Genomic DNA, 13627 nt, shown 5'->3' with positions numbered 1-13627 from the left:
AAATTTAACATTCAAAACGCATCTCCTTAATTTATCTTCTTCCCTGGATATTATCTTCCCCGTGCTTCTCAGTGATTTGTTTGTCATTATACCTACAGTGGTTTTGACGAAGATCCCCCTTCTCCAGCATCCCGGGACTCAGTACACCACATCACACCACTGCTCTGTCAGATTGCATCTCCTCTCTTTGAGGGGCCCTGCAAGTACAATTTTTAGAGAAATGTGGGGAATCCCACCCACCATCAGGCCTGTTACGGTCACCAATGCTGTGCTGCCTGCCCAGCACGTCCTGCTGGTGTGAAGGGGGCCCCAAGATGGTCCTGCTGCCTTGGGCAGCTCTGTCCTTCGTGGTCATCCCACCTCAACTGCTTGTGCACGTCATATTGTGCACAAATGAGAAGTTCCCAGCAATGCCGTGCAAGGACTGTGTTAGTGCCCCTACAGATGTTCACTCTGGCCAGATCCTCTTCATCCCCTGCATACCGGGAGCTCACACCCCGAGCCAGCCTTCACCTGATGCCTCTCACAGCTCTATCCTTTTAATCTTTTGATTAGGCAGATGGCTCTGGATGTATCAAAATGAGGTTGGGGGTGTTGCTCGAGGTGACCACTGAGCTCTCTCCTGCTCTGACCTCAACCTGGGGAAAGCAGAGGAGACAAATGGGAGTCACATCTGACTTGGGTCAGACTCTGGCCTGGTGGAGGTAGAAGTTGTGTTTTGTAGAAACTGCCATAATAGAGGCTCATGACCACATCTTCAGGGCCTAGGTTATTACAAAAAAGTAATCACCAGAACCTTTAAACCAGTCAATATTTATGCAACCCCCGTGCCCTCCTAGCCTCACTTCCCGTGCAATGTTTCCCAACAGTACCTGCAACTCAATGTGCAGCTGATACCCTTGGAAAGACCAACAAAAAGAATGATTTCCGTTTAAACAAGATTCGGAAATCAACTTGGAAATCTTCTGCAGGATGGTTCCCATACCTCAGCAGGCTCCATTCTAACAACAGGCACACATGTGAGGAGATGTCAGGAGACATGCAGCAGCTCTCAGGGCTGTGTGAATATCATTTCTCACTTGCAAAAGCTCTGGGCTCGCAGCAGGGAACCATTTGCAGTTGCTTAGAAAGCTAGGAACAACACATGGCATGCGGTCTGTGGGCGTACATGGGTGCACGGAGTCACATCCCCTTCCTCACGCTGTTTCACGGCCAGTAGTTATTTCACTTACCATTAACTGCACTTGCTCTTCATCCAGGTAAATGTGTGCCTGCGCTTGACGTACCGTGTCAGCGGGAAATACCAGAAGGGAAATTTGAGCAGACACATCTGCAGGATGTGCAAATCAGCACAGAAACGAGGAATTTGGCAAGTCTCTCGGAAATGATGATAGCGGTGTTTTCTTTTTTTACATCTCATGCCTTTTACTCATTCTGCTGGGACGCTATTTCCTATTTCACGACATTTCCACATTGCATATCTACTGGGAATGTAAACACGTTCCAGGATTCAACTGCAGCTTTTTTCGGGAGAGAAGTCACAAACATCTGCTTTCTAGTGTCATGGCCGGGGAGGCACTGCCTGGGTGGAGAAGCGCTCAGCGGAGGAGTGACGCAGACTGAGACAGCCCTGATGGTGAGCCCCGTACCTTGGGGCCAGGCAGTATGAGCTCCACGACCCGTCCAGGGCTCTGCAGCTCCTTGCAAGGAGAGGAGCTGCTCTGGGATCAGCAATGGCAAAGCCAGGGCCTACAAATGGAAAAAGCAGGGGTGCTTGTCGACAGCACGGAGGGGGAAAATAAGTGTCACAACCTAGGATGCTGGAAAAGGTGATGGGTAGAGGCTCAATGGACAGAGATGCATTTTTTTTCCCATAGGAATTAATGTAACTGAAGGGGGAATGAATGCTTGCAGAGGCTTGTAAAATGCACATTGTTTCAGTGCCCAGGGACAGTACTGAGGGTGCAGAGGATGTGGACACGGGGACAGGACCATCAGGACCTTTGAGAGTTTTCAGAGACTGTTTCTGGGGAAAAATGTGGGTGTCCCTAGGCCCTCGTGGCTGTATTCCAGGGAGCAGAAGCACCACTGGAACCACCATCCCTCCCCACTGACTCCTTTGAGGATCAGTGAGCCAGCCAAAGGAGAGCAGGATAATCCCCGTGCCCTCACAGGACAGCACAATATTTCCCTGCAAGGCGTGCTTCCTTCCAAGGACCACAGCCTGTATGGTGTAACACAGGCAGGGCCGTGCACAGGCCTTAGTTTATAGCTTTCCTCATTTATATGATCTCATTTAGTCTCTCCTGCACTCTCCCCAGTTAGGTATGATGCTACCAGAGCACTTTGCTGTCCCCTCCATAGTCGATCTTGCACTTTACACATACACTCCCTTCCCCGATATTAAATTTCGGCTCCATTTTCTGCTTCTGCAGAGACACGTTCTCTTCAAGGCAGTGCAATGCCATCACGTGGCAAATTTTTGAAGGTTTGGCCCTAAAAATCCAGTCAAGAGGGCTTCTGAATTGTTGAGGAATCCAGGATTGCTGTTCCAGCTGACTGCTCTGTCCCCGAGCTCTGCCTGCTGCTGGGCTGTGTGGGCACCTCCTCTGCCTCGTGCTGCCTTTGCTGACGGAGGAGGTCACCCCTTCTCCTGCGGGCCTAATTCTGGCTAATAGTAATGCAAGCTCACTGGATTCTGGCACGGACATGGCTTATAGAAAACATGGAAGAAATGAGAGTGGGTGCTCCGACAAATCACAAAATATCCCAGGTTGGAAGGGACCCACAAGGATCATCGAGTCCAACTCCTGGGTCCCCAAAGGACCACCCAAAAAATCATACCATGTGTCTGAGAGCATTATCCAAATGCTTTTTGAGCTCTGATGGGCTAATACAGGAAATTCATGCCATCTGCTATTTCCTAGCAGACATTACTGTTCCTTGCCACTTTGGCCAAAGCACATTGAGTCTTCAGCCAACAAAGTTTGCAGCCAGGTACCTTAGATTTAAACTGGTATCAATCCCTGCTCCATAAAACATGGCTGGGGATGGTGACCTGTGGCCAACGGAGGACAGCAGCCTCCTGAAGCACCCCACGATTCATGCCAGTCACCAGCTCAGCCACCACCAAATCAGGCAGTTGTGGTCACTGCCACAGGACCTTCTATATGTAGTCTTAAATAAGCTCTGAGGTTAAAAACTGAGCAAAGCATCTCACAGAGAACCCTGATACATCTGCTAATTACCCACACAAGAATTAAGTTGTGATAATTAGAAGATCAGATAATGGTGTCTGGGAAACACCAGAGGAGCAACAGTAGAAATGTTGGTTCAGTAATGAAATGCGTGTTAAGTACCTCATTAATATCTGGGGTGTGATTGCCAGCACCAGCCTCAGTGTGCTAACAGCAATAAGACTCGTTGACCTCCAAACTGAAGTGGACATTTTCTCACTGATTTTTTTTTTTTAATATATATATTTTGGCAAATGAGTCAAATGAAATCATGTGGAAAAACTTGTTTTTCACAGTTTTCAGCATGAACCAGTTTTCACTTTTCAGCACTGTGAACATCACTGAGTTGCACTCCTTGGAGTTGATTAACTTTCTCCTCCCTCCCAAGAGACATGGGGACAACCCAAAGGGACTTGAAAAACCCGGGCAAGAAGATGATGGGAGGATTCAGCATCGCAGTGGGAGAGTCCCTTTAGCCACCAAAGGGAAAGTGTCACAGGAGAGTGATCTCATGCTCTAACTTCACCCCCAACTCAAAAAACTTCAGGAGGAAATAGCACAAGCGAAATACATTAAGTGGGTAGGAGGGAGTGAAATAAATATAAGGTCCAGTACACCTGTAACAGGGTTATGACCAAGTTCTCAAAAAGAGACTAGCTGCTGGAGTAGCCTCTTCTTGTATACCATTTATGGCATCTTAAAGAGACTCCCATTTCAGAAAGTTCTGGAGCAACAGAAGAGGTTGTCCAGAGAGACGGTGGGGTCTCCTCCTTGGAGATATCCAAAAGCCACCTGGATGTGGTCCTGGGCACCCTGCTCTGGGTGGCCCTGATTGAGCTGGGGATGGACCAGATGCTTCCAGAGCTCCCTGCCAACTTCAACCACTCTGTGATCCAGTGATTCTGTGATACATTTGCTTGAAAAGTGAGCTAAATTCAGGCAATTAATGAATCCTTTTTGGAAACTTTGGCCAGCCTACTGTAGGGTATTCAGAAAACAAAGTACTTCATGCCAAACAGTCTGTAGTTGGTAAAAGCAACACTTCAAGTATCTACGATAAAGCCAAAATCAAATAATGAGAATAGCTACATCAGGGGTGTTAAGCCTTCTTAAACCAAACCAAAGGAAAGGGAGGGGTAGAAACACCAGCCACTGAAGTAAGTGGAGAGGTTATCCACCTCTGGAAAACCTACAAAAGAGGGATTCAGCACAAAAGCTGAACCCACCCCTACAGGTGGACTACCATCTTCAGTTTGCTCAAGCTCAGAGCACGTCTGGCCAGAGGTGGGTGAGCTCCTGCTCTGGAGTACCACCTACCCTGCCCAGTTTTGTTTTGCTAGTTATGATGCCATAAAAACTTGTCTGTCAGAGAAGGGACTTCCTTGCTGTCATCTGCTGGCTGTGTGACTGCCCTCTGGCCAGATTTGCCACTGTGGCAATACCAGGTAACTTCCTCTGAAAAACACAGCTCAGTTTTTTATCCAAATACTTTGCAGACTTCTGAATGGATTCAAATACCATACAAGCAAACAAGCTCAGGAAGCTACAGGACACAATTCAGGACAAATTCTTAAGCAATCTATCATCGAAGGAGATGGACCGTGGCAAAGGATTTTCCAGCTGTGCCCACTTAACAACATCCCTCAAAGACAATGCTATTATGAGTGTGCATTTGCAGCCATGTACACAAGACTGTGACGAAGGCCCTTTTATTGTGTTGAATCTTAAAGTCACTCCCTGGAGAAGAATTGGCCTTCCTGTCCAAAGCATGGTTATTAAACTACCAAGCACTTTATAGCTGGGGAAGGGAGTTCATTATGAGTATTCCTCAAAGCTTATGAAGACCCAGAAAATGCTGAAAAGTATTTCTTCAGCAGCTGTAGATATTACTTATAGATTAAAATAGGAGTATATACTACAGAGTCATTTGGGGTTTTTCTTAAATCACTGAAGGATGCTAAATTGCCAAATGCTTGCTCTGCTCCGGACATACTTTGATAGCTAACTGGCAGAACATTAGGATTATGGGATAGGGATCAAGATATTTAATCATTAGAAGCCTGTGTCTCCAGCCCCTGATTCTAAAGGTAACATCAGTCCGTACTTAATTAAAAAGTGATACAACTTCTAACTTGTAAGCCAGTGTTTTGGGTTGGGTGAGATTGCAGAAAGGGTACTTTCCAACTGAAGATTTCTCCTGCTCAGCAGATTTCTGTCCAGAATATTTTGTCTACTCCATGATTTTTATGAGAGGACACTGAACTGAAACCACGATTTGGACAAAACAGAAGCATATATATCTGAGAGTGGTACCTATAAATGGGTCCAACATTATAAACTGTGACCTGGTGGGCTCCCTGGGATTACACAGAGGATCTCTCCATGTACAGATCATGAATTCAGGCTGGTAACATGAAATTGCGATATCAGAGTGTCTTAGCGTCCATGCCAAGGCTGTGTCACCTAGACTGAAGAGAATCTTTAAAAATTAAAACCAAAATGAAATATTATTTTTGGAATAAAACGTATCTAAATAAAAATAAAATGCTAGATCAAATGTTTTCTTCCTGATGTTGCTACAGAATAATGAGGGTTGGCAAGCAATCCCAACAGAGAATGACAAAGCAATTGGATTAGTTCTGCTTTTTAAAAACTGCAGTTCTCAAGAGGGTGCAGGAGACCTCAGAAGGAGCAGGGAGTCCCAGCACGGGCAGGTCATAATATCACAGCAGAAGACCAGCCACATTGATGCAGTCTGTCCCAGAAGAAGGATTTTGTGAGGCAGGGGATGCTGCTCTTCGCTCATTGAATACCCAAGAAGAAACTGAACATGGAGCCACACATGGACATACACACACACATGTTCTATCTAACTGAATTTTCCATGCTAGCTCATTAAACGCTGATTGTCTTGTTATGGTGTTTACAACATCCATTATGGCTTTTTCACGTCCCTGAGCATGTGAAATCTAACCCCAGGACTGGGGCTGTTATAGGCCCAAAGGAGCTAGTCCCACTTCTAGGAAAAGGTGAGTAAGAAATCTGCTGTTTAAAAGGGGGGTTAAGTGGGTGAAGAAAAGGATTGTGTCGTAGCCTTCTCAGAAGAAGGGAAATGGAAGAGAAAAAAGGTCCATCACAGTGCATCCAAACACACGGGCCTGAAGACCTTCTGCCTAAAAGAGCTTTTTGAGAAACCCCAGGAGACGAAATGCTGGCACCCAGTGTTGGTGCCTGCCCTCAGAGAGAGGCTCAAATGCTCCTGCACCCAGGGTTTCACTGTGGCTGGCTCCGGATGGCCTCCACCTCAGCCCTCCTGCTTGCTGCATCGCTCCCCAACCAAACAAAGCTCAGCAGGACAGAGTAGTGCCTACAGCACCAGTGTGAGAGTCCCTGGGGAAGGCCAATTAGAGCTGAACAATGAGTTGGACACCATCAGCCCCTGCACAGAAATAACAGCCCTGCGAGCGGCCTAGCTCACCTCAGGGAAATGTGTAACGCCAAGAGCTGCATCCCTCACCATAACACAGCCATGGGCAGCAGGAGCCACAAAGCACGGACCCAGGGAAGTCATCTCTCCTTGACTTGTGTAACACAGAACAAAATGAGGTCGTTCCCATGAGCAGCACAGCTGTGTAGGACTGGGCTTTAGCACAGTGCTCCTCCAGCATTGTCTTCCTGAAATGAAGCCTACCTCGCCATTCCTCTTGCTGTGTTTGGTAAAAGAGAGGACAAGAAAAGAAATGATGCTCTACCTGATTATCCTTTTGTCAGAAGTGACTGCACCTTTGTGTTATAAAGCCTAAGGCTGCTTTCAAGAAGCTGTCAGCTGCTTTTGGTGCAACTTTTGCTGCTACCGGAGCCTGATGTAGGCTACTGAGTTACCATACAAGCTGGCACAGAAATGTAAAGCAATAAAAAGCTTACCCGTCATAAGGTACTAAGCAGTGGTAGGAAAATTGACTAATTAAAAAGCTTTTTAAGCTGTCCTGTCATGGTTGTTTTATTTGAAAACCATTTACTGAAAATGAGCATTTCCTCTCTAATTTGTGCTCCTTCATAGGGGATTATCATCTCGTTGCCACAGTTTGCACCGCTTGCCTACGTCTGCGTGATGTGGCACGGAATGATTTTCGGGGCTGCATCATCCACCCCAGAGAGGCAAGATGCCAGGCAGGGGGAAGGTGGAAGTTCAGAGCCGAGCTCCCTGCTAGCTTGCATCTTTAGCTCTGCCATAGCCACAACCATCCTGCAAACAAACTGCACCATAGAAAGGAGTGCAACCAGAAAAAGGCCAGGAAATAATGTAGCACAAGAACTAAAAGCTTACTTTTAGCAGATGACCCAGGACTTGTGATGACCCAGGACTTGTGATGGCTTGTTTAATAGTCCTATTCTTCAAAGGCTATTTCATCTGGCCCTTTGGGGAAGGGAATGTGTTTCCGGGCCCTCCTGTTTCATGTCAGACAGTACGTGGGGCATTTCCACACAGCCTTTCACATCAGGCATGAGTGATTTTTGTTCCTGTTCCACGTGGATCCATTATAGACCAGGTGCAGCCAGAGCTATACGGCTGCAGAAAGCTCCAGCACACTGTGCTCCAACTGCCATGGCCTGACTTCCACTTACGGGTTGGTTTGGATGGTGGCAGGAGAACTTTTCCATGTCGCATCAATCTGAAAAAGACTGATATTGCCTCAGACTAAGATCTTCAGGAAAAACAAACAAACAAACAAACAAACAAACAAACTCTATCTTCAAAGAGCCAGGCTCACGTGCCTAGTGGAGGGTTTTCTGATGTGCCAAGCACTTTGGTTTGTGGATGTGTAGGCCTCGGAGAAAGATGAAAGTGCCTCTTTGTGGGTCCAAAAAATAAGAGCCCGCTTTCTAAAATACTTGTGAAGGGATCTTCCACCGAGTGCTCTTCTGGGACAAGTAGGAATAAGTGCAAGTCTAAAGGCCCTGCAGGAAAAGTTCAGTTACTTCTAGTAATTGGATTTTAGGGAAGTCTGCTCCTGAAAAAAAATACTAGTTGTTGACCAGAGTCTTTTAAGTATTCTTAGTCTACGGATTGCAGGGTCACGAGGTAGTGCCTCATGTTACACTAGGCTCATTGCCAAGGCACCAACAGGGGATGAGTTAAGTCTAATTGAAAAGCACTGGCCCAGCTGTTTTTACACTTGCATGGCTTATTCCAGGTCTTGAAGAGCAAGAATCACCCCTCTGAGCACAAATAAATAAATAAATAAAGAGCTATAAGAGTGTGAGGATAAATTAGGGCCCCTCGACATCCCAAACATGCAAAACAGCTATTGTTTTTTTTTTCTGGACATAAATAGCAAACCCGATTAATTGTTACTCCCTCAGTAGGTGCTAATGATACACTTGGCTTTCTGGGCATGTTCTGGAATAAAAAGGAGCATGTTATTAATTAACTGCAATCAAGATATTCATTACGCTATGCGGGACCTGGATGAGTCCGTTGCTCATTTTAAATTTAAACTGTTGCAGAATTTGGCAAATCGAATGGGGTTCTGAGGTAATGTAAGGTAATTAATTGCTCTCTCAAGATTCCTCTCTTCTTGCAGCATCCTCATGGACAGCAAACATGTGGAATTGCTTACATGAGGATGTGGATGAAAGACAGGTCTTTAGCACTCCAGCCAACGGCCCTCCACCTTAAATGACCCATGAGCCTCATTACACTGGACAGATTTATAGGGTGAAGATGCCAAAGTAGCTTGCACATAGCTAGCTAATACCAGGCATGACACTGGAGAAATGCCTCACGTGGTGACTGCTCCAGCTTGCAGCAAGGCAGACCCATGCTTTTCCAGGGTGCAGAATGGTGGTGATCAATCAGAGGGTGACACGGGTTAAGAGAGGGCATCTGCAACTGCACATGCCAAGGTATCAATCCCAAAGGAAATAAAGAAAATGGAATAACGATGGTGCAATTAAATTTTCCTCCAATTACCTACATTGCTTTGAAAAGAGTTGCTGAATATGATTGCTACTAGATAAGGAATGACAGTTCTTCAGCATGTTGGTCCAAATTCTCTTCCAATACAGGCAGAAACACAGAAAACAGTGTGTGTGACAAGTGAGAGAAAAAAAAAAAAAAGGCACCACAGGTTAATTCATTGTAGACATTTTCACAGCAGAATGCAAAATGGCATATAAATCAATAGCTGCACTGAGTGCTGGATGGCTGTGGGGTGAAATTCATATTGCTTTGACTCTTGTCAAGGAAATAAGACATTCCCAGATCAAATACACTCTGCCTCATTCATCACAGAGCTTATAACTGGGGGACTGCCATCACAAAACAAACTCTAAGGTACCATAGTGTAGATAACCTGCAGTCTCTCTCCTATTCACAGGAGCAGGAACCAGAGCCTAAATTTCCCTATCTCCTAGTCATTCAAGGGCTAGAATTGTTCTTTTCTCCTGCGGATTGATCATGATTTAAGTTACCATAGAGAAAGCAGAAGTTCCAACATGAGGGATGAGGGTGCACACTAATTCAGAGCTGGTGGCTTGGGCAATGTCCTTGTGGGCGGGAGGTGCAGTTTCAAATTCCCTCGGCAGAGGACTCAGTCAACCCCAAGGTCTCCCACATCCCAGCCCCAACTACCAACTTACCTACTACAGCTAGTGACCATGTGCTGGGCTGTAGTGTCTGAGCCTAACCTCGCAAAGATCCTTTAACTCCTCAAACAAAGAAGTTCTTTGTGGATGTCAGATCATCTGCTCTTCCTGAAAGGTTAAATAGGGCCTCGACTCCTTCAATTACTTGGCTTGGAGACAATGAGCTTTAGCAGGCTAAGCAAAGTTCTGCGTGTGAAAACAACTGAACTGACATGTATTTAGTATGTTGCTGGCTTCTCCTCCCAGCAGCTTTGATCAATGTTCAGAGAGCAGGTAAAATGTGTGGTGCATGCCCAGAACTAGGATGCCGGTGGCAGTTCCAAGAAGACACCCAGGCAAAAAAACCCTTCATCGGACAAAAAGGGAGGTCTGCGATGCAAATAATGAATACCACACAAACTCTTCCATCTGCTGATCTAAGGAACTCTCTGCTGATGGCTCCTCAATGAGTTTTGCAGTCATCATGGGAGTAAAGTATTTCCTCTATTTTAAATGCCAAGAGACTGAAGCTGGGAGAAATTTGGCTAAAGCCATGCAGCAAATCTGCCACGCCAGAAAAAAAGCTCCAAACTTTAAGCTCCTCTTCATGTTTCAGCTCCTTTGGTCTCGTTAGCTGGGACTCTCGTAAAGCTACTTGTAAATATGACTGGAGACCACACTGCTCCAGCCCTGCTTGTCTAATCCAGTCCATCTCCTTTGGTCCCTTAAAAACACATTGCATAGGGTGACCTCCGGGGTGCAGAAACCACCCAAGAGATGCTGCCTCCCTGGGTACTAAACAACCAGTCTGATTTCAGGTCTCTGCATATTGCCTTTGGATGACAAATATGTCTTTAGGATTCAGAAACTGGGGTGTGGATCTGGGCTCAGACCCGTTATTTAATCCAGAGGTCAGTGGACAACTGGACAGTATCTGCCCAGCTTAGCTTTAAGCAGGGTGGCCGCATCCAGACCTCTCAGAGAGACTGGGTCCAAGCTGATCCCCAAGCCAGGACCTGGGCAAGGAGAAAGTCCAGACAGGACAGATACCTCCAGAGGCTCTCACCATAGCAGTAGGGATCGGGATCAGGTTGAGAGCGGGTTAATTCAGTTGTGGTGGTGATTTCTGACAAATGGGATTCAGTTTAAATGAACAAATCATATCAAACAGACCACTAGAAAGCTACTGAAGAAAAGCATGTTTCAGTCATGACTGATCTGATTCACAGCCAAATTAGCAACTCAGAGGGTGAAAGGCGCCATATCCCACTACCATCCAGCCCAGAAGCTATCTTCAGACACAGTAGAAGCTCTGTCCTGTCTGCAGACCATCCTAAATCTCTGGGGGTGAGTGAGAGGAGGCAAGAACAGGAAATGCACCATGAAAAAGATAAAGGATACTTTTTAGGCTTGTGGACTGGAAGTGGGAAAGAGATCATAAAGGAGCATAGCCAAAGTCCACTGGCAAAAAGGAAACATTGGACCTTGAAAAGATAAATAGATTTAATGGCGTTGTGAAAGTATTTTTAATACTCATAAGCTCTTTGTGTTGCTTTATAGCATATGAAGAAGGGTGGATATTTCTTGGTTGTGCTTCCTTCCTTTTTTAAAGCTTGTCTTCCCAAGATTTTTTTCAGCACATTCTTAAATAAAAAGAACAAGATCTGAGATTTTACCAAATTAATTTTCCAAATGTCAAAGAAGTATTTTGTCTTCCGAACTGAACTGCCCTGTTGTACAAGTAAAAGCTGGTCTAATGCAGTGCAAAGAAACAAGAGAACGTATCTGTACAGATTTCTGCAGCAGTGACATGCTTGAAAGACTGATTTAGAAAATGACTTAAGCAAAACCGTGTTCAAGCCTGACCAATTTGACAATATTAGAAAATGGGCTTTAAATTGCATTTGTTAAATCAGCGCTAAACTACCTGTAGATGATGCTTGAGAGTCTCTACAATGAACTTTGTTGCTGTAAGGCTGGGCATAGAGCAGGATCAGGCTGGGGAACACTGCATGAGCCCGCAGTGTGGGGGAGTGGGGGCTGTGGTCAGTCCCTGACACTTCGTCTCCACTGCTCCTTCACGGTCACTCTCTGCCCCTGCTGCACGTGGGGTCCCTCCCACGGGATGCCGTCCTGCCCGAACTGAGCCTGCGGGGGCTGCCCACAGGCAGCAGCTCTTCAAGAACTGCTCCCACACGGCTCCGTACCACGGGGTCCATCCCCCAGGAGCAAACTGCTCCAGCACGGGTCCCCCACGGGCGGCAGCTCCCCCCAGACCCCCTGCTCCTGCGTGGGCTCCTCTCCACGGGCTGCAGCTCCGGCCCGGGGCCTGCTCCTGCGGGGGCTCTCCATGGGCCGCAGCCTCCTCCAGGCCACATCCACCTGTTCCACTGGGGGCTCCTCCACAGGCTGCAGTGTGGAGATCTGCTCCATGTGGGACCCATGGGCTGCAGGGGGACAGCCTGCTCCACCAGGGGCCTCTCCACGGGCCGCAGGGGAACTTCTGCTGCGTGCCTGGAGCACCTCCTGCCCTCCTGCTGCACTGACCGTGGGGGCTGCAGGGCTGCTTCTCTCACATGTTCTCACTCCTCTCTCCCAGCTGCAGTTGCACAGCAGTTTTTTTTTTTTTTCCTTTCTTCAATCTGCTCTCCCAGAGGCTCACCCAGCGTTGCTCCCTGGTGGCTTGGCTCTGGCCAGCACCAGGTCCCTTTTGGAGCCATCTGGAGCTGGCTCTCATCTGACATGGGGCAGCTGCTGGGCTCTGCTCACAGAGGCCACCCCTGCAGCCCTCCGCTGTACCAAACCGTGCCATGAAGCCCAGCACACCTGGTTTAGAAGCATGTTTCTATCCCTGCGTATAGAAGAGCCTTTGAAAACATGGGCTTAAGCAAACCCAGAGCAGAACTGTTAACAGCTAAAGCAAAGCAACTTAATCATTTTAACCATTAACTGCAGAAACACGTTCTGTTTGGAAATAGGAGGAGCAGTTTGAGAAGCTGGTGCCCCTCACAGCTGGCCACCTCTCTACAAGGAGATCAGTAAGATCAAGCAGAAGCAAGGGCACATTCAATGTGTCGGTGTTGGCAAATTCAACATGTTCATGTTCCTCAAAACACGAAGGAAGCTGTTGTGGCTGAGGCTGCTTGCAGAGGGAGGGCCATCTCAGACGTCAACCTTCCTGCTGGAGCAGCTTGGCGTGCAGCCTGGAGCACTGGCAGAGAGATGGGGCTGATGCCTGGGAAACACAGGCACCTTAAAATGCTCAGTCAAGGTTCACTGGAATACAGCTGTCAGTTGGTTCACATGAGAGGGCCTCCTTCATAAACCACACCAAAGCATCCTCAAGTCCCCTTCTGACCTTACTATTTATATTTAAGGTGTCTCCTCTAAAGAAAAAAATAGAGAGAATTCAGTTTGTAATATTATCAATTCCTAATGAGCTCTAGAAGAAAATCAACAGTTTTCAAACTGTTGGCTCGCTCTCCATGGAGGGAGAGGGCCTGTCCAAGACAGGACAGCTGACTTGGAAAGAGCACCAACTTTGGCTGAGAGTATGGCTTTGTCACAGCCCACTGCTGCTCCCAAAGGGCTTGTCATACCCGAAATCATTTATGTGCCTTCCCTTCTGGCTCCTTGTTCTGTGCTCTGCAGCAAAACCATTCCCTACTCTGATCTTATCAACACTGTTTTATTGAATGGGAAAAAAGCCCCACTTAAAAACGCCTTCCATTGAGCAAAACACAGCGATGGGAAAAGCTCTATCA

This window comes from Cygnus olor, chromosome 3, assembly GCF_009769625.2.
Source record: "Cygnus olor isolate bCygOlo1 chromosome 3, bCygOlo1.pri.v2, whole genome shotgun sequence".
NCBI lineage: Eukaryota > Metazoa > Chordata > Aves > Anseriformes > Anatidae > Cygnus > Cygnus olor.
Note: the sequence above shows the minus strand (reverse complement) of the source record.